This window comes from Macrobrachium nipponense, chromosome 48, assembly GCF_015104395.2.
Source record: "Macrobrachium nipponense isolate FS-2020 chromosome 48, ASM1510439v2, whole genome shotgun sequence".
Lineage (NCBI taxonomy): Eukaryota > Metazoa > Arthropoda > Malacostraca > Decapoda > Palaemonidae > Macrobrachium > Macrobrachium nipponense.
The window spans coordinates 20,145,895-20,165,723 of NC_087223.1; the positions used below are offsets into that span (position 1 = coordinate 20,145,895).

The following is a 19,829-nucleotide window of genomic DNA, read 5'->3' on the forward strand; positions in this document are numbered from 1 at the left end:
ACACACCATAAATGCAGTACAGCAATCACATTACAGGAACAAATGACACAGGTCCAACATACCAAGTGAAAGTGTGGCGGATGCAAGCTGTGGCTCTAAGGTGGTGACAGAAAAGAGGACAGCAAATACCAAAAACTTGCTTTGTGAGTGGTAACACCCCCCTCCCCCATATATCAATTAAAAGTTAAATAAATAATTCCTACTACAAAAGTAAGACTACAGCACTTCTCTCATGCACATGAATACTCGAAGTTTCTTCTACCAAAATAGCAAAATGTAAAGTAGTCATTACTAATCCTTCAAAAAAGCCATCAGCAATGTTAAGTAGAAAAACCACCGTTAAGTTTTCAAGCAATATCAAAAGAACAGGAAGTATTATGGCGGCCCCGCCCAACATTATACAAATGAAACCATCTAAAAGAGAAAATGATCCAGTCATCTATGTTACTGAATGATCCAGTCATTTACTCACTTACTTGTTGTGACATCCAAGTCCTAGAACACCAAATAAACACACACTACACAAAGATGATGATCTTCAAATGATGGACATGAAGAAACTTCTGCAATTAAAATCCTTGTGTGTAAGATTAGGCCCCCCCTTCCCCCCAATTTTCTTTCAATAATAGTGACATCGACATGATGGTATGCACTATATATTCATCATACAAGCAATCAACTTACATAGCAAATTGTAGATAAGCATCCAATTTTGAAGCAAGACCATGGCAGAAGTAAACTGCGACACTTACGAGGTGGCAGCAAACAGACTGCAAATACGAAGAGCTTTTTGTGTAAGCGGTGGCCCCCCCCTACCCCTCTTCCCCAGTATTCCATTACAGTAGTAATTATCAAAGGCAAGTTTTTTTACCTTGATGTATCAATCCAAGACTTAAAACTGAGAACAAACTTCTATCAAAACATAACTAGAAACAACCTCGCTGAAACATTAAAAACCATAGCTTTTCAGAAAAATGTTCTTCAAGTGATGGAAGACTGGGAACTTGAGCAATGACAATCCTTTCATGTAAGGTTAACTAGGGGTCCCAAACCCCTTAATTTTAATTAAAATAAGAAATGAACAGATTTATACACCATACGTACATGCATTGTACAGCAATCTACTTACAGGAACACAAAAAAACCAAGACGCAAGGATTCGGTACACAGTGCAAATGTGGCAGATGTAAGTTGTGGCACTTAGTAGGAGACAGAAAGAGGACTGCAAATACCAAGAACTTGCTTTGTGAGTGGTAACCCCACCCCATCCCCAATATTTCATTACTTCCAATTACTAAAAAAGAACTTTTGAGCTTATGCATTCTACCTATTCAATATAGTAATTCAAAACAAATTCTCACCACACAAGGAAGCCTAAAGGACTTCTCTCATGCACATGGCTACTCAAGAGTTTTTTCAACCAAATTACTAGCATAATGTAAAGAAAACAGTTACCATTACCAATCCTTCAAAAAAGCCATCAGCAATGGAAAGTAGAAAAACACTGCCAAGAGCATGCCAATCTCTAATAACGGTGTCCACCTAAGTGTTTCTGCAATATCAAAAGAAAAGAAAGTATTACAGGCCCCAACCCCCCCCAACAAAGGTACACACACAAAACCATCTACAACAGAAAATTATCCAATCATTTATTTAACTACTCCACTTACTTCTTGTGGACATCGGAGTCCTAGAACACCAAGTAAACACACACTACACTAAGATGATGATCCGCAAATGATGGTGATGTGGAAAATTCTGTAATTAAGATCCTTGTGTGTAAGTTTAGCCCCCCACCCCCTTTTTCTTTCAATAATAGAGAAAAATCAACTATAGAATGCACTATATATTCATCAAACAAGCACTCAACTTACAATAGTAAAATGTAGATAATCATCCAAATTTGAAGCCAAATTTGAAAGCGAGACCAAGGCATCCAAATTTGAAGCGAGACCAAGTCATCCAAATTTGAAGCGAGACCAAGGCAGAAGCAAACTGCAACACTTAATGAGGTGGCAGAGAATAGATAGACTGCAAATACGAAGAGCTTTTTGTAAGCGATAACCCCCCTCTTCCCCAGTCTTCCATTTAAAGCAATTCCACTGAGTTATACAAATAAAAGCAAATTTTGACCTCAACATCTATCCATCAAAGACTTAAATTGAGAACATCATCTTTTATCCAAAACATGAGAACAAACTCTGCAAAAAATTTAAAAAATATAGCTTTTCAAAAAATGCTCTTCAAATGATGGAAGACTGGAAGCTTCTGCAAAAAATTTAAAAATATAGTTTCAATGCTCTTCAAATGATGGAAGATGAAGCTTCCTGCAATAATTTTAATTAACAGAATGAACTATCTACACACCATAAATGCAGTACAGCAATCGACTTACAGGAACAAAATGACACAGGTCCAACATACCAAGTGACAATGTGGCGGATGCAAGCTGTGGCTCTAAGGTGGTGACAGAAAAGAGGACTGAAATACCAAAAACTTGCTTTGTGAGTGGTAACCTCCCTCCTCCCCAATATTTCAATTAAAAGTTAAAAAAAAATCCTACTACAAAAGTAAGACTACAGCACTTCTCTCATGCACATGGATACTTGAAGTTTCTTCTACCAAAATAGCAAAATGTAAAGTAGTCATTAGCAATCCTTCAAAAAAGCATTCAGCAATGTTAAGTAGAAAAACCACCGTTAGTTTTCAGTAATATCAAAAGAACGGCAAGTATTACAGCTCCAACCCCCCATTATACAAACGAAACCATCTATAAAAGAAAATGATCCAGTCATCTATGTACTGAAGTATCCAGTCATTTACTCCACTTACTTGTAGTGACATCCAAGTCCTAGAACACCAAATAAACATACACTACACAAAGATGATGATCTTCAAATGATGGACATGTAGAAACTTCTGTAATTAAGATCCTTATGTGTAAGATTAGGCCCCCATCCCCCAATTTCTTTCAATAATAGAGAAATCAACATGATAGTATGCACTATATATTCACCATACAAGCAATCAACTTACATAGCAAAATGTAGATAAGCATCCAATGAAGCGAGACAACGAGGTAGCTGAGAACTGACTGCAAACACCAAGGGCCGTTTTGTGAGCTGGAACCCCGCCCTCTCCCCAAGTATTCCATTACAGTACGTAATTCCAAGCATCAAAGGCAAGTTTTGGCCTTTATGTCTATTTAAACATTTCAACTAAAGAACATACTTGCTGAAAAATTTAAACCATAGTTTTTCTTTCAAATACACAGCTACTCCACTTACTTGATGTGAAGTTCTGAAAACCTCAACCTCAACTCCGACATTAATACACGTAGGGAAAAGTTTTTCAAATGATGGAAGACTTCCAACTTCTGCAATGAAGGTCATTTCGTGTAAGGTTAACAGCCCCCCCCAAATCCCCTTAATTTTGATTAACAAGAGAAATGAACAAAGATGTATACTCCATATAAGCACCATACAGCAACCAATGTATACTCCATATAAGCACCATACAGCAACCAACTTACAGACCAACTGCTGGAAACAAGGATCCGATATACGTAGTGAAGCTGTGGCACTTACGAGGTGGCAGAAAGAGTAACTGCAAATACTAAGAACTTGCTTTGTGAGTGGTAACGCCCCCCCCTTCCCCATTACGTATTTCACTACTTTCAACTATCTAGAGAAGTTTTTACCTTAAAGGTCTACCTATTACTAGCTTCTGATAAATCTCACTGCAAAAGGAAGGTTATAGGTCTCCTCTTAGATATGTCCACCTACAGTAACGAAAACATCTCTAGTAGAATATCGTAGCATTATTTACCAAACAACTCCACTTACTTGGATGTGAATTTCCGACTCCCAGACCACCAAAGTAGACATATTACACCACGAAGATGGCTTTAAAAGATGAGTGTGGGAGCTTCTGCAATTAAGATCCTTTGGCATAAGGTTAAAAGCCCCCCACCCCTTTTATTGCAAGAGAAATGGACAAGCTGTATCATATATGCACCATACAACAAACAACTTACACAAAATGCAGATGCAAGTCTGTCATATGAAGTGGGATAATGGTGGATGCAAGCTAGCTGTGGCACTTATGATGTGGTAGAGAGAACTGCAAATTCCAAGAACTTGTTCTGTGAGTGGTAACCCCCGGCCCCCCCTTCCAATATTCCATTACCTCCATTGCTCAAAGTTTCAACTTGACTTAACTATTAATTCAACACAATTACAACTTCAGAAAAAGCTCACTGCAAATTGAAAAGTCGAGCTATCTTCCAAATACTACATGGCAATTCCACTTACTTGATGTGAAGTTCTCAAAAAACTGGGATTCCAACATAACCACCAAACCCAAGAAAATGTTCTCAAAATGTTGAAGTGGAAAATTATCCAATTCTGCAATTAAAAAGATTTCGTGCAAGGTTAACAGCCCCTCCCCCCCTTTATTTCTATTATTAGGAGAAATGAACAAATATGTACAGCCATATATGCACCACACAGCAAAATGTAGTTAAGCATCTAAGGTACGAAGCGTGCAAGTGGCAGACGCTAGCTGTAGCACCTCAAGCAGTAGAAATGAGAGGACTGCAATGACCAAGAACCTGTTTTTGTGAGTGGTCACCCCCCCTTCCCCATATTGCATTACATACTTCATTTTAATAAAAGACAAGTTTTCATTTTCCATGTCTTCTTATTCAACGGTTAACTTCTGAAAAAAAAAACTCACTACATAGGAAGGCTATTGCTTTCTCTCATACATATGGTTATTGAAGTTTCTTCTACACAGCAAAATGTAAATAACAGTCATCGTTACCAATCGTTCAAGAAACCATCAGTGCAAAGTGGAAAAAGGCAGCAAATAGGGCACATCTCTTTGGTATTGGTACCCACTCGGGTGTTTCTGCAATATCAAAAGAAGTGTTACAGGCCCCCCAACCCCCCAATAAAAAACATTTAAAAAAATCTGTAGCCAAAATTCACACAATACTGAGCTATTCCACTTACTTGAAGTGAAGTTCTTAATCCCAGAACACCACCATCAATTTCAAGAAAAGTTTATCCAATAATGAACTGTGAAAGCTTCTGTAATAAGATCCTATAAGGATAACAGCCCCAAACCCTATTTTAACATGAATTGTTAAAAAACATTTTAAAAAATAATATCCCTAACATCAAATATCAAGGGAAGTGAACACAATCGTTAACACTATACATATGCATGACAACCAACTTACATTATCAAACATCGAAGAGATCGAGACCATTGCCAACTTACATTATCAAATATCGAAGCGAGCGAGACCATTGCAGACGTAAACTGTGGTACATATGAAGTAGCAGAAAGGACTGTAAATACCAAGAACTTGCTTTGTGAGTGTTAACCCCGCCCCCTCCCCAAATATTTCATTACTTCCATTTCTCAAAGGAAAGCATTACTTATACTTCTACCTATTTGCAAACTTAAAAAAAAAAAAATTATTATAAGTTTCTCAAATATATTTACACACTTGATGTCATATTCTGAATACTGGAACTACACTTACTTGATGTCGTATTCTGAATATTGGAACTTCAATGTATAAACTACACCACACAAAAAATGTCCTTCAAATGACGAAGTGTGGAAACTTCTGCAATAAAGAACCTCTGGCATAAGGTTAATGGCCCCCTCCGGCCCCCTTCACTTCAGTGAACACAAAAACACTACATAAACATCAAACAACGACCAACTTACATGGAAAAATATTGGCGCATGGATCCAAAAATATATGGTGAGACCTGGCAGCTGTTAGCTGTGGAACATGCGATGTAGAAGACAGAAGACTGCAAAAAACCAAGAACTCTCTGTGAGTGGTATCCCCCCTTCCCCCCAATATTCCAATTATCAAAAAGTTTTATCCTTACGTATCCCTATTCAAGACAACTTCAGAACAAAATCACTACAAAATAGAAAACTATACCTCTTTTCTCAAATAACTAGATACGATTCTCTGCTTACTTGATGCGAAGTTCTGAATGCTCAAACTCCAATATATAAACACAACACCAAGGAAAATGTTCTTCAAACAGCAAAGTGTGGAAACTCCTGCAATAAAGATCTTTCGGCATAAGGTTAACAGGCCCCACCCCCCCTTTCTAATTTCCATTATAAAAAGTTAACTCCACAGACGCATTATATAGCAATCAACTTACATTGCAAATTGTAGATGCAAATATATCCCAATATGAGGAGGGACTGCGACTTAGCAGACGGCAGAGAGAGGACTAAATACAAATTAATTGCTTTGTGACTGATTACCACCTCCCCAAATTCCATTTATTCTAATCATAGCTCTCCAATTTAACCATAACATGACCACTTGTTAAGGGAAAACTTCATTAATCTTGCATGCATTTGAGAAAATATCACGAAGTTAATGCCAAAAAATAGAAAAATCAGTTCTGATAGCTGGTAAAGCATAAGTGATCTGCAACTTGCTAGAATATCTGGCATTACACACCCAATTATATAATGGCAGTCATATTTCTTATCTTTGAGGATCTAAACAGCAACCACTTCGGGACAGATGAGGGCTCTGACCTGCGTCTCTTAGGGCACCAGCAGCAAGAGGGCGGCTTCGACCTGCGTCTCTCAGGGCACCAGTAGAGGGCGGCTTCAAACTGCATCTCAAGAGCACCAGCAGAGAGGGAGTAGTTTCGACATAAATCTCTCAGGGCACCAGCAACAAACTGCTTCGACCTCTCTCTCTCTGGGCACCAGCGAAGAGAGGGTGTTTTCGACCTGCAACTCTGTGGACCAGCAGAGGGCAGGTTCAACCTGCGTCTTTCAGGGCACAAGCAGAGAGGGGGTAGTTTTGACCTGCTTCTCTCAGGGTACCTGCAGAGGAGGTTCCTCTCTCAGGGCACCAATAGAGTTTTTGACCTGCATCTCTCGCGATACCAGCAAAGGAGGGCTTCGACTTAGTCTCTCAGGGCACCAGCAGAGAGAGGGTGGTATCGACCTGCATCTCTCAGGGTACCAGCAGAGGACTTTCACCTCTCAGGGCACCAGCAGAGAGAGAGGGTGGTATTGACCTGCGCCCCTCTGGGTGCCAGAAGAGAGGGTGGTATTGACCTGTGCCCCTCTGGGTACCAGCAGAGAGGGTGGTATTGACCTGCGTCCCTCTGGGTACCAGCAGAGAGAGAGGGCGGTTTTGATATTGGTGGCAGCTGGGGAATTCGACTCTCTTCTCTATGGAAGCTGGGGGAGCCGACCTGCATCTTTAGGAGGCGGCTGGGGGAGCTGACCTGCATCTCTCGGTGGCGGTTGGGGAGGGATTCGACCTGCGTCTCTCAGTGGCGGCTGGGGAGGGATTTGACCTGCGTCTCTCAGTGGCGGCTGTGGAGGGATTCGACCCGCATCTCTCGGTGGCGGCTGGGGGGGATTCGACCTGCGTCTCTCAGGCCTCGGTGGCGGCTGGGGGGGATTCGACCTGCGTCTCTCGGCGGCGGCTGGGGGGAGAGTCGACCTGCGTCTCTTGGCGGCGGCTGGGGGGGAGAGTCGACCTGCGTCTCTCGATGGCGGCTGGGGGGGAGAGTCAACCTGCTTCTCTCGGCAGCGGCTGGGGGGAGAGTCACTCCTGCAGCGTCTCTTTGGCGGGTCGGCCCTGGGGGGAGAGTCGTCCTGCGTCTCTCCATGGCGGCTGGGGGGAGAGTCGACCTGCGGTCTCTTGGCGTCGTCCTGGTCCTCGGCGGCTGGGGGGGGGGGGGATGTCGACCTGCGTCTCATGGCGGCGGGGGGGAGAGTCGACCTGCGTCTCACCATGGCGGCTGGGGAGAGTCGACCTGCGTCTCACCATGGCGGCTGGGGGAGAGTCGACCTGTGTCTACCATGGCTGGCTGAGGCGGCTGGGGGGAGTCGACCTGCGTATCAATGGCGGTGGGGGGAGTCGACCTGCGTCTCTCATGGAGGGCTGGGGGAGAGTCGACCTGCGTCTCTCCATGGCAGCTGGGGGAGAGTCGACCTGCGTCTCTCGATGGCGGCTGGGGGGAGTCGACCTGCGTCTCTCCATGGCAGCTGGGGGAGAGTCGACCTGCGTCTCTCCATGGCAGCTGGGGGAGAGTCGACCAGCGTCTATTCCATGGCGTGGGGGAGAAACTTGACCAGCGTCTCTTGGTGGCGGCTGGGGGACTTGAGCGTCTTGGTTTGGCGGGGGGGAGATTTGCCTGCATCTCTCGGTGGCGGCTGGGGGTGGGGGGATTCGAACTGCATCCCTGAGTGGTGGATGGGGGTTGACAGCAGGTGGAGACTCGACCTGCGTCTCTGTGGGACCGCGGAGAATCGATCTGTCTCTTGGCGCCGTGGGAGAATCGACCTACGCCTGTCGGTGGCGCTAAGGAATTGTCCTGCATTTCTCGGTGGCTGTGGGAGATTTGACTTGTGTCTCTTGGTGGTGGCTAGGGATCCGACCTACATCTGTGCGGCATGGAGATCAGGCCTACATCTCTCAGCAGTGGCGGAGGGATTCTACCTTCATCTCTTGGTAGGGGGTGGGGGATTTAACCTACATCTAATAGTGGCGACGGGGGACCTGACTAATTTCTACCTGGATATGTAACTCACAGTTCATAAAATGAAAAACAAGGTCTGTAAAAATGAAAATGCTTCGATAAGGACTCGACTGCACCCCAAAATATGATTAAAATCTTGCTAGCAAATTATTACAATTACCTAAAATATAAGAAAATTATGAAGTTATATACATTATTTTACCCACTTATACGTAAACACCTGCACAGAACACCAATCATCACAAGACAACCCACTTTACCAGGGGGAATGTAGTCTTGGTGTAAAATTACCTGGGCCCCCCACGTCATTCACTCAGGGCACTGAACAAAGATATAGATAATAGAAAAAACGTACCAGACATGAAACTTCATCTAAACATGATATTGTTATGATACAATAAAGTTTGTTCATACTTACCTGGCAGATATATATATAGCTGTATTTTCTGAAGTCCGACAGAATTTAAAAAACTTCCGACACACGCAGTGGTCGGCCAGGTGGTTAGTACCCATTCCCGCCGCTGGGAGGCGGGTATCAGGAACCATTCCCATTTTCTATTCATAATTTTATGTCAATGTCACTGAGGGGAGGTGGGTGGGTACTTGAATTATATATATCTGCCAGGTAAGTAATGAACAAACTTTATTGTATCATAACAATATCATTTTGTTCATGAAACTTACCTGTCAGATATATATATATAGCTGAATCCCACCGTTGGAGGTGGGAAGGGACAGAATAGAAGGATTTGGGAAAACAAATGCATGCAGATGATTACATCTTGGTTCCACCTGTTAGTGATTACTGTCACCCAAGTCTGCCTTGCTGCTTTACTAGAGTTGCCAGCGAGGTAGAGACCTATAAAGCTGGTGCACTACAGATGATTCTGTCAACGGGTGGGGCCGTGACCACAAATGTGACCGTAGACCATTATTGTATTGACCATACATGAGGGTCTAAGAAGTGGTTTTTGTGTTTTAAAAATAAAAAGTGGTTCTTTAAAAATAATAATAAAATAAATGATATATAATAAATATATATATCACCACCTGACCAACCTAGCCAAAGTTAAGGTGTGTTAACTAAGGCTTAAGAGTTAAGAAGTCGCCGTTGTCGGCGACTCAACAACTAAATTAAGAGCTCTTCACTAACCATTTTCTACAGGATAGGATGGAGTGGTACTTCTCGCCCCCAAGATTGTTGTCTGCAGACACGTATGGCCCTAGTGAGCAGCAGATCTCATATGCCATCTTCACATCTCGCAGGGTAGTGTGAAGTGAACACAGAGTTGCTTCGCTAAAACATGGTACTCAGGATGTTGCTGAGTGCCATGCTCCGTTGAAATGCTTCTGAGGCCGCGCCTTCTAGAATTCACAAGTCGTGAGCATTCAGATAAAAAGATTTTCAAATCTTTGTGCAAACACAATGAAGGAGCATAATTTTTTGAAAGAAATCCTTTAACACTAAAAGCCGGGTGTTCTGTTCTTCGATATGGGTGCAAGTACGGTCTTTTTCGGAACACTTGCAGATCTTGCACCCGAATGACTTAGACTTTACTTTTCAGAGTTTTATTGTAGATAAAACTTGAGAGACCTGACAGGGCACAGGACTCTCTCTGGATCCTGCCCACTAACTTGTGCCAACCTGCTTCCAAGCTCCTGGCCCAAGACAAACGGGTGACGATGGCTTAAAATCTCACTAACCCTCTTTTGTCGTATATAGGGTGGTTAGAAGAAGGCCTTCCTGATCACATGCAAGAAGTTAACAGGTAGGAGAGGTTCGAATGCTTTGACATCAAGAACTTCAGACTACGTCTAAGTTCCATATTGAAAGCTTCGATCTGGACATGCACAGTCAGTCCGTCTGTACTAAAGTCAGGTGACCGACCCAGTTTGACCAGTCAGACGAATCAAGGACAGCAAGGCTGTACCCTGAAGACCATAAGGCACTATTCTTCGCTGAAGGATGAGTGTCTGGACTGCCTGGGCGATTCAATCTAAGCAAACCTTGGGGGGTGTATCAACGCAACCCAACGTCGTCAGCGAATACAACTCCTGACTCGAGCTTCTGGTGCCAGGAGAAAGGAGCAAGGAGCAAAAAGGCGATTCAGTCCCGAAGGAAAAGAATGCCTGACAGTCCAACCTGGTCTCATGTTACACGATCATCGGGGGTGTATAAACGCAACCGACTTCGTCAACAAGAAACTCAGGGCTACTATATGTCGCCTGATCTCGCAACGAGTGTCTGACTCCGAGAAAACAGGTGAGACAAAAAGTAGATGGTGAGCGAGTTTCGAGATTCCACAGAACTCAAAGATCGTGAAGGGCCTTGTTGTTGACAGACGCAAATCTCTGAGCCCAAAAGCCGTCAACAACATATTTGCGTATTCTTTAAATAGTTGTGACTGCCAGCTTATCCCATTCTTCAGACGGAAATGGAAGACTGTAATCTTATTCCTGTCAACATCTCGATAGTCTGAACGTTGTCAGACTCAGAGCGGAGAGGTTATAGGTACCTTTCGAGTTAGAGTAGACCGACTCTCTCGAAAAGGTCCTTGGAAAGTGAACTAGGAAGGATGTGGCCCTCTGTGAAATCCAGGATCTGAAGGGCCAACATGGGGCGATCAAGCGTCATTCGGTCGCTCCCTGGTTGGACGTCATAAATCCTCATTAACATTTCCTAAGCGATTGAAAAAGGGGGGAAAGAGACTAAACATCCATCCCGTTCAATATCATAGGATGGCGTTTAATGGTACCGATCCCGGATCGAGAAAAACGGGAGCAGAGAAGAAGAAGCCTCTTCGTCCTCAAAATATCGAAGAGAAGAATGAAAGGGCGTCCCTAAAGTCTCACAACTCGAACATACTTCTCAAAGAAAGATTCCACTCGGAAGTCAAAGTTGCTGCCGTCGATCGAGACGATTTCGTACGGACTTTTGCAATCCTGTAACGAACCTCCTAGAGGATCGTTACATTCTACGCCTGTTGTTATAATAGGCTCTTTCTCGTAAACTAGAAGCAGGGACCGAGAGAAGAGAGAGAGGAAGATACTTCTTAAGATATGAGAGAGCTGTGGAATATCAGAGTTGATGTGGACACTGGTTCCAAAAACTCGTTTCGAGGACTGGAGGGACGACCGAATTGCATTTACTTCTTTCAGATTAAGATCCAGGACATCTGAAACACTATCCAGATGTCCGGCACCCATTCTTTCTATCATGACGCACTGAGAGATGTTCAGAATAATTCCTAGATCTTGAATAATATTTCAGTTTCCCGGTAGGAAAAAACTGTGGTCTGAATTGCAGTCTATTCGGGGAAACAAACTTCTCAGGAAGGAAATGGTCCCCAGCAAGCTCATCCATTCCCTCCCCGAGTATGCTTACTTCCCTATAAGGCTGCGCTTTGCCTAAGACAGGAGAAGCATAAAAACGTGCAATGTTGCGGTAGACTCGTAGTTCTAATACCGTGCGGTAAACGAGCACCGAAAGGATTGAGATAACTCTGTTGAACATAGTAAGGCAAAACGAATGCAACGTTTATTCATTCACGTAAGAAATCCCCTCAATCTTAGGCTAAAGTCCGTGATTGTAGGACAGACAGATACAGTTAGGTCAGTCAATCCCGCAGGAGAGACGTAACCGCCAGCACAGAGATACGGTTAGTCAGTCATCCCGAGGAGAGAGAGAACGTAACCTACAGAGCCATGACAGCGCACGATCGTTTACTGGTGGTTGGTACTTGGACAGTCCCAGACCACAGCAGCAGCCAGCGCTTACGAACGTAGTCTCTTAACTTTATGTCTGAGTTGCCAGCTACCCTATTCTACAAGAAGAATAGGTCCGTTGTTATTTTTTTAGCAAAAAGAGACTCTCAAGTCTGGTAATATTTAAGCGAAACAGAAAACGCTAAATATATAGATGCGTTTGTGTCGTCAGAACACTACCATACAACGGTAAAAGATAAATCGGAAACTCCTGGAAGGCTGCAGGGAGTAACTATTAAATGTCCTTAAAATAATAGACAATAGACCTCTCGGTTGCCATCCGAAGAGGTAACTACAGCAAGCGTGTATGACTTGAACCAACCAGTAGTAAAATAACGCAAGGCAAAATATTTTATTATATCACAATAAAGTTTGTTCATACTTACCTGGCAGACATATATATAGCTGAATTCGGAAATACAGCTACATACATATCTGACAGGCAAGTTTCATGAACAAAACTTAGAGAATCGAAGCAGACAGCTCAAGCTTCTTATGTTATTGGACCTAAGCGTTCATTGACGTAGTCTACAAGTCTATTTCTTTGTACGAGTCTGCGAATGACGAATGAGAGCTCTTCCGAATCTTGTCAATAAGAGCTTATTCGCTTACGTAATATCAAGTTAAAGAGATGTTTGTCAATGAGAACTAACCCATTTACGGGACAAAGAGATATTTTGTCAATGAGGGGATACCCACTTACTTGACAAAACGATAGAATATTGTCAATGGGGGAAAGTCACTGAATTGACAAAACGTAATCCAGGAAGTCGAGCATTTTATTTTTCCGATTCCCGTCTCAAACGAGAAAGGGGCAAGAATCCTGTTAAGAGACAGGGCTTACAGCAGGTAGAACGACGATGTTCAATTCGGCAGCGTAGTCCCGACTAGAAACTAACAAAAATCTATCATCTGAAAAACCCTTTCAGATGGGCTAAAAAGCTTGCAAAATTATCCTGGGAAGAGGAAGAAACTCTCCAACCAGCTTCCTCTCCCGTATCACAGCTAATGCCTGCTAAAGCTTAAAATTTATTGGCAGTATGGCAAAGGTGGCAAAGGAAGTCCTGTCTTGCGCTTTCCTGAAGAGCGTCCTTTTGATGAATGCCTTTGCAAGAATCCTACTGAACGTCGCCGAGACGTCGAGCCTTTACATAACCCGTAACTGCCTTATCGCAAAGTCTTGACTGCGGTAGAGAAAACGAGATCTTCCCTTGAGCTTTCCTTAACTCCATCCCCTTTGCGAAAAGCAATATAATATTGACAGAGACCTCTTGAATTCACGAAACCCGAGGTCTTGCTGGGTTTCGAAGACGAAGTTGTCTGTTCACTTTAAGCTTCCTCCGAAGCACTGCTTACTTCACATTCTTGAGGCTCAAATCTTAAACAAGAGCTTGAAGTCTGAAGAGTTCAACAGAAACGTTCAGCCAGGAGACAAACCTGGTGTGCGCTGGCGTCCATTTGCGAGGACGCTCGGCGTCCTGGCGCGCGCTCGGCGTCCACTGGCGCGCGCCTGGCGTCCATCCGAGCGTCCCGTTCAAGCCGAGCGTCAAAAGAAGCGTGCAGAAAAGCGTCACGCTCCTGACAGGCGTCAAAACAAGCGAGAGAAACTGCCTTCTTTTTTCATATTTCTCGGTGGAAAGACGTACACGTGATCAGGCGACGTTCGCCTTCTTACTTCTCACTGAAACGCATAACGAGAGAGTAAGGGGACGTGAAGCGTCCTCTTCTATAAAGCTTCTATTTAGAGGGCGCTAGTCCTTCGAGATTCGTGCACGTGCACGATCTTCCGCAGCCTGGGAAACGTCAACAGGTCCTACCGAAGGGACGCCAGATCGATGTGGGTTCCCCGTAACCCTCCTTCGGCTTTCGACATGCCCTCTCCCTAGCCCTGGGAGTCCGACAGAGGTCCAAGGCCTAGAGGCGTTATGGGGCGGATCTGACGTTTCCCTCCTGACGAGAGAGAGGACGTAAGCGTCCTCTTCTCTAAAGCTTCTTAGAGGGCGCGAGTCCTTCCGAGAGCTCCAACCCTTGCGCGGGGAGGACGCCTCGGAGGACGAGAAGCAATCCTTCAGGATTCGTGCTCGTGCACGAACTTTGGCAGTCTGGATGTTTTTTCATCAGAAACTGCCGAAGGCACGCCAGATCGGTGGGGGTTCCTCGTAACCCTCCTTCGGCTTTCGACATGCCCTCTCCCTGTGGTCCTGGGAGTCCGACAGAGGTCTAGACCTAGAGGCGTTATAAGGACCGATCTGACGCACCCTCCACTACACAAGGGGCACTATCACTGCACTTAGCCTTCACTTATTGCTCTCTAAAGCAAGCACTTTCGATTCTAAGTTACGAATCGAAAGAGTATAAGAGAAAAGGGCAATAACCTCTACAGACACTGTTTTTAGGGCCCGAAGGCAACATTACAGGGTTAGGAGTAACAATAACAGAAGTAGCACTCTTCACAACAATGAAGGAGAGCGAGCACCTCTCGCAGACATATTCATAACCCGTAGGCCATACTATAGGGTTAGGCAAAATAAAGTCTACAGGAAGGTTAGCAGGTTCACTACCCTGACTTTTGTTTACTGATTAATTGCGTACATACGAATCATACTTTTTCCTTACGGAATTAGACATGTTTACTGATTAATTGCGTACATACGAATCATACGTCTTCCTTACGGAATAGACAAAGTCTCACACTCCTTACATGACAAATCTCAACAAAGAAGCAAGACCCAAACCCCTCGTGCATACCAAGTGCGGATCTACCAAAGCTTTCGGTAGCCACACCCTATCTTTGCAGACAACACCCTCTGAAACTAGCCTAACTAGATTCAGATATCTTATGCAAAAATGAATCAAATTCAAATCAATTTAAGATAGCGTATGCCTAGCCACAAATCCAAGTAAATAAATCAAAAGACAATTAGGATACTTAGCGGCAATGAAGTTTCCAAAATCCTAAGACGGAGGTACTGAAAACAGGTGTTTTCAGCACCGGCGACAGAAAAATTATGAATAGAAAATGGGAATGGTTCCTGATACCCGCCTCCCAGCGGCGGGAATGGGTACTAACCACCTGGCCGACCACTGCGTGTGTCGGAAGTTTTTTAAATTCTGTCGGACTTCAGAAAATACAGCTATATATATATTTGACAGGTAAGTTTCATGAACAAATTATAGTTTTCCCATACACAACTTTACATTAATGAGCTCTGTTAACTAAATATGCTGTACAAATAAACAAATGATTTTCTCTTCAATTTCTATAATTTTTTCAACAAACCAGCTTTGGGGACAACACTGCACTGGTAGGAGGACAATGTCTATCAAACTTACAGAAGCCAAGAACATCACCTTGTCAACAGTCAACATAAAGTGGCACTTTGCCGACTTCAAAGTCTTCACTGTTGCATTGTTTTCGCAGGGCAACAGCTACACTGCAACAGCAACACTGCAGCAGGAAGTACACCCAAAAATCGCATGCTGAGAAGGACCTTCCAGAGGATGATTATCTGCAAATAACAAGAGCCTCCTTCCATTGGGTTCCCCCCCTCCCTCCTAAATGATATATCTCTAGATTTAATCAAAATTCTTTTTTTTTTTTTTTTTTGGTACAAATACACAATTATATCAAGGACATTCCTGATTAAAACTTACTTAGAATGGAGTAGATTTAAACCATCACATTGAGTGGAGAACTGATCAGAAGGCGCTTCAGTAGATATTTTGTTTATGAAAAGTTTGTCTTACAACAGGGCAACAGCTGAAGTTTTGCTGTTCAGTACAGTGAGGCACTTCAGAAGTTTCTAAGTTTCTGTAAATTCTCAAATTGTTGGGTTAGGATATACAACCCCGCCCCCCTTACAACAACTACAACCAATTTTAAGAGTAAGGACATCAAAGATGTATGAGCAATATATATCAAAAATAACTACCGAAAAATACTCATTACAGACGAAACTCATTCGGGTAGCATCGACATATTAACCAATGGCGACGAGCTGAAATGTTACCAGAGGAAAACTACGCTTCTGTTTTCATGGTACTGCAATAGTTTCTGCAATAGCTAAAAAAAGAAAAAACCCTCTTGGATTAGAACCCTATCCCCCCCCATTCCCAGTGAAATATAAAGCAAAGCAACATATCCAGTATAGTTTTTTTTTTGTTAGGCAAAAAACTCAAAATAAGGCACAACTTTTCCCATAATAGTTCACTTACTTATACGCAAAGGTCTAATCAGAATCGACAAACAGGAGACGAACACTGCACCGAGATAGTTCAAATGGAGAGGTGTGGGCATTCTGCAATTACCAAAAATTCTCTGGTGTATGATTAACCCCTCCCCCCTTATTTCAATTATCAAGGGCATAAATCCAAGCGTATAGACTATACTACACTGTACAGCAATGAACTTACATGGCAAGATGTAAACGCAGCCATCCAAAATACGAAGTTGAAGTACAAGATGTAAACCACGGGACTTACAAATAGCGAGGAATAGAGATGAGAACTGCAAATACCACACGGGAATTACAATAGCGAGGAAGAGTGTGGAGAACTGCAAATACCAAACGCTTTCAAAATTAGTCAACCCATCCCCCCCATTCATATTTTTCTTAATAGTCTTTCATCAACATAATTTTTCTTAAAATATAAACTACGGACATAAACGTTATTATTCATCACATAACAGATTATTTGCCATAGATCAATTCGAACAAAAACATCACAAGACACAGTAGACATCTGCACGATACAATTATATATCATCAGAACTTCATTTTATCATTATCGCATACAAAAATATAAAACTTCAATTAATATGTGTCTTACACGGCTTCAACTCGAAGAACAGTCATTTCTAAACCAATCAGTATCCGGAGGAAACTCCCTTAAAAAATTCCCTATCCCTTTTACCTTCTGTAATTCTTAAATATCAGACACCAGGGAGGCAAATATCATGGAGCCAACTTGACATTTAGCAGCTGCACTGTGAAAGGCAAAGATGGGGGTAGTGGCATTCTTGACATGGGGACAGGTGAAAGACTTCAACCAGTGATTCTCTTGACATGGGGGAAGTGATAACTTTGACTAACACTATTCTCTTGAGATGAGGGCAGATGTCGGCTTCAACTGGTGACACTCTTGAGATGGGGGTTGGTGATGGCTTCAACTAGTGACTGAGTGGAGGCAGGTGATGGCTTTAACTGATGACTCTCCTGAAATGGGGTACATGATGGCTTCAACTGGTGATTCTCGAGATAGGGTAGGTGATGGCTTCAACTGACAACTCTCCTGAGCGAAGTAGGTGGTGGCTTCAACTAGAGACTCTTGAGTGGGGGCAGATGATAGTTTCAACTAGCAACTTTCTTGATATGGGGGAAAGTGATGGCTTCAACTGGTGATTCTTGAGATGGGGAAGGTGATGGCTTCGACTGGTAATTCTTGAGATGGGGGAAGGTGATGGCTTCGACTGGTGGACTTGGGGGAAGGTGATGGCTTCAACTGGTGACTCTTGAGTTGGGGGAAGGTGATGGCTTCAACTGGTGACTCTTGAGATGGGGAAGGTGATGGCTTCGACTGGTGACTCTTGAGATGGGGAAGGTGATGGCTTCAACTGGTGACTCTTGAGATGGGGAAGGTGATGGCTTCAACTGGTGATTCTTGAGATGGGGGAAGGTGATGGCTTCAACTGGTGACTCTTGAGATAGGGAAGGTGATGGCTTCAACTGGGGACTCTTGAGATGGGGAAGGTGGTGGCTTCAACTGGTGACTCTTGAGTTGGGGAAGGTGATGGCTTCAACTGGGGACTCTTGAGATGGGGGAAGGTGGTGGCTTCAACTGGTGACTCTTGAGATGGGGAAGGTGATGGCTTCAACTGGTGACTCTTGAGTTGGGGGAAGGTGATGGCTTCAACTGGTGACTCTTGAGATGGGGAAGGTGGTGGCTTCAACTGGTGACTCTTGAGATGGGGAAGGTGATGGCTTCAACTGGGGACTCTTGAGATGGGGAAGGTAGTGGCTTCAACTGGGGACTCTTGAGATGGGGAAGGTAGTGGCTTCAACTGGTGACTCTTGAGATGGGGAAGGTAGTGGCTTCAACTGGGGACTTCCTTCAGATGGGGAATGTAGTGGCTTCAACGGGTGACTCTTGAGATGGGGAAGGTAGTGGCTTCAACTGGTGACTCTTGAGATGGGGAAGGTGGTGGCTTCGACTGGTGACTCTTGAGATGGGGTCAGGTGACTTTAGATGGGAAATGTGAGGGACTAACTCGAGACTCTTGAGATAGATAAGGGTAAATTTGGGTTTGACTGCTCAGGAACTCCCATTAGGATGGCAATGTTATGACTTTGCTGGCTTAATTCTCAAAAGACAATGGTTTTCTTAAACTTCAAGCAGCTGCCTAGTACTGACACCTCCAACCACACAGTTACAGAAGGTATAGCACGTTTCTCTGCAATTACCAAGAACTTTTTTTTTTGTTATACCCCCCCCTCCCCCCCCCCCCCCCCCCCCCCCCCCCGCCCTTCCCCACAATAATACATTCTTGGAGATTAGATCCAATGTAAGTAAACACTAATAAAAGATTACAAAGCATACTACCTGGTTCAAACCCAAATCTCACAGATAGTAGTAGTAGTAGTAGTTTGCGATTCATAAATTATGTGGTTATTAACACGTCTACAAAAATCGATAGTTAGACAATGCCAATCCTCAGTAGTTCACAAAATCATATACGTCTCCTGCTCTTCTCACTTACAACAATGGCATGAAGTATACAAACCAGCATGGAGGAAATTTGGGAACCAGGTTTGACTTCACTTTACCGAGCTGTTAACAAATTTGATGAATAATTTATGAGTCCAACTTCCACGTTAACCAGCTGCATTCACAGAGGTAGTTCTTCGACAACCATCCACTGCCACGATGCAGCAGTTATGATTTGGAAATGAGGTAGGAACACCCTTGACAACAGCCATTGCGCAGTAGGCAAAAGCACGCACTCTGCAATTAGCACGAACTTGATTAGTCTCCCAACTCCCTCCCCAATCTCTATTCTTCCACCTATTAAGAACCCCTACATTGCTAGAACAATGAAAACTAGATCCCCATCCAAACAGCATTAAACAGTACTACCTGTATGGTTAAGAAGTCCCCAGTAGCGAGTTAAACCTTGGTATAAACATATCTCTTCTAAAAGGTCTAGTGTTAAGTCCTTCAACTTTCCCGTGCAATGGCTAGATTTTAACTTTTATTGATCAAAGGCATTTTACAGCATCAACCAACCCAAAAACTACATGCATGTGCCCTCCGTATTTGTTTCTCTTCACCAATGGAATTTATTAACAAGGGCTACTTTCAAAGAGGTGTCGCTCATGCAATTATTTTATAACACATGAATTAGATATGTAGTTCCAGTAGTACTTAACAAAACTCCAACGGCCAACCAAGCAAGAACCAATGGCTCTAATCCATAAAGAATGTAATGATTACCCTATTGGATGT

At 43.4% G+C, this 19,829-nt stretch overlaps 3 long non-coding RNA genes across 7 annotated transcripts in view; 1 reads left to right on the forward strand and 2 right to left on the reverse strand.

The window, feature by feature from the left end:
- Window positions 1–19,829, reverse strand: part of LOC135205102 (uncharacterized) — a 96,836-nt gene that overhangs the window by 68,486 nt on the left and 8,521 nt on the right. The window lies entirely within an intron of this gene.
- LOC135205103 (uncharacterized) lies at window positions 5,169–7,592 on the reverse strand. Of its 2 annotated transcripts, none has more exons than XR_010312482.1 (3): window positions 7,484–7,592; window positions 7,126–7,441; window positions 5,169–7,085 (listed from the first exon to the last, which is right to left on the reverse strand). It is a non-coding gene; the product is annotated as an uncharacterized LOC135205103 (long non-coding RNA). The 2 variants fall into 2 exon arrangements; XR_010312481.1 differs by having other exon boundaries at window positions 7,166–7,441; window positions 7,484–7,580.
- LOC135205106 (uncharacterized) lies at window positions 17,376–18,816 on the forward strand. Of its 4 annotated transcripts, XR_010312485.1 has the most exons (4): window positions 17,376–17,483; window positions 17,854–17,964; window positions 18,152–18,226; window positions 18,563–18,816. It is a non-coding gene; the product is annotated as an uncharacterized LOC135205106 (long non-coding RNA). The 4 variants fall into 4 exon arrangements; XR_010312486.1 differs by lacking the exon at window positions 18,152–18,226 and having other exon boundaries at window positions 17,854–18,002; XR_010312488.1 differs by lacking the exon at window positions 18,152–18,226 and having other exon boundaries at window positions 17,854–17,927; window positions 18,525–18,816.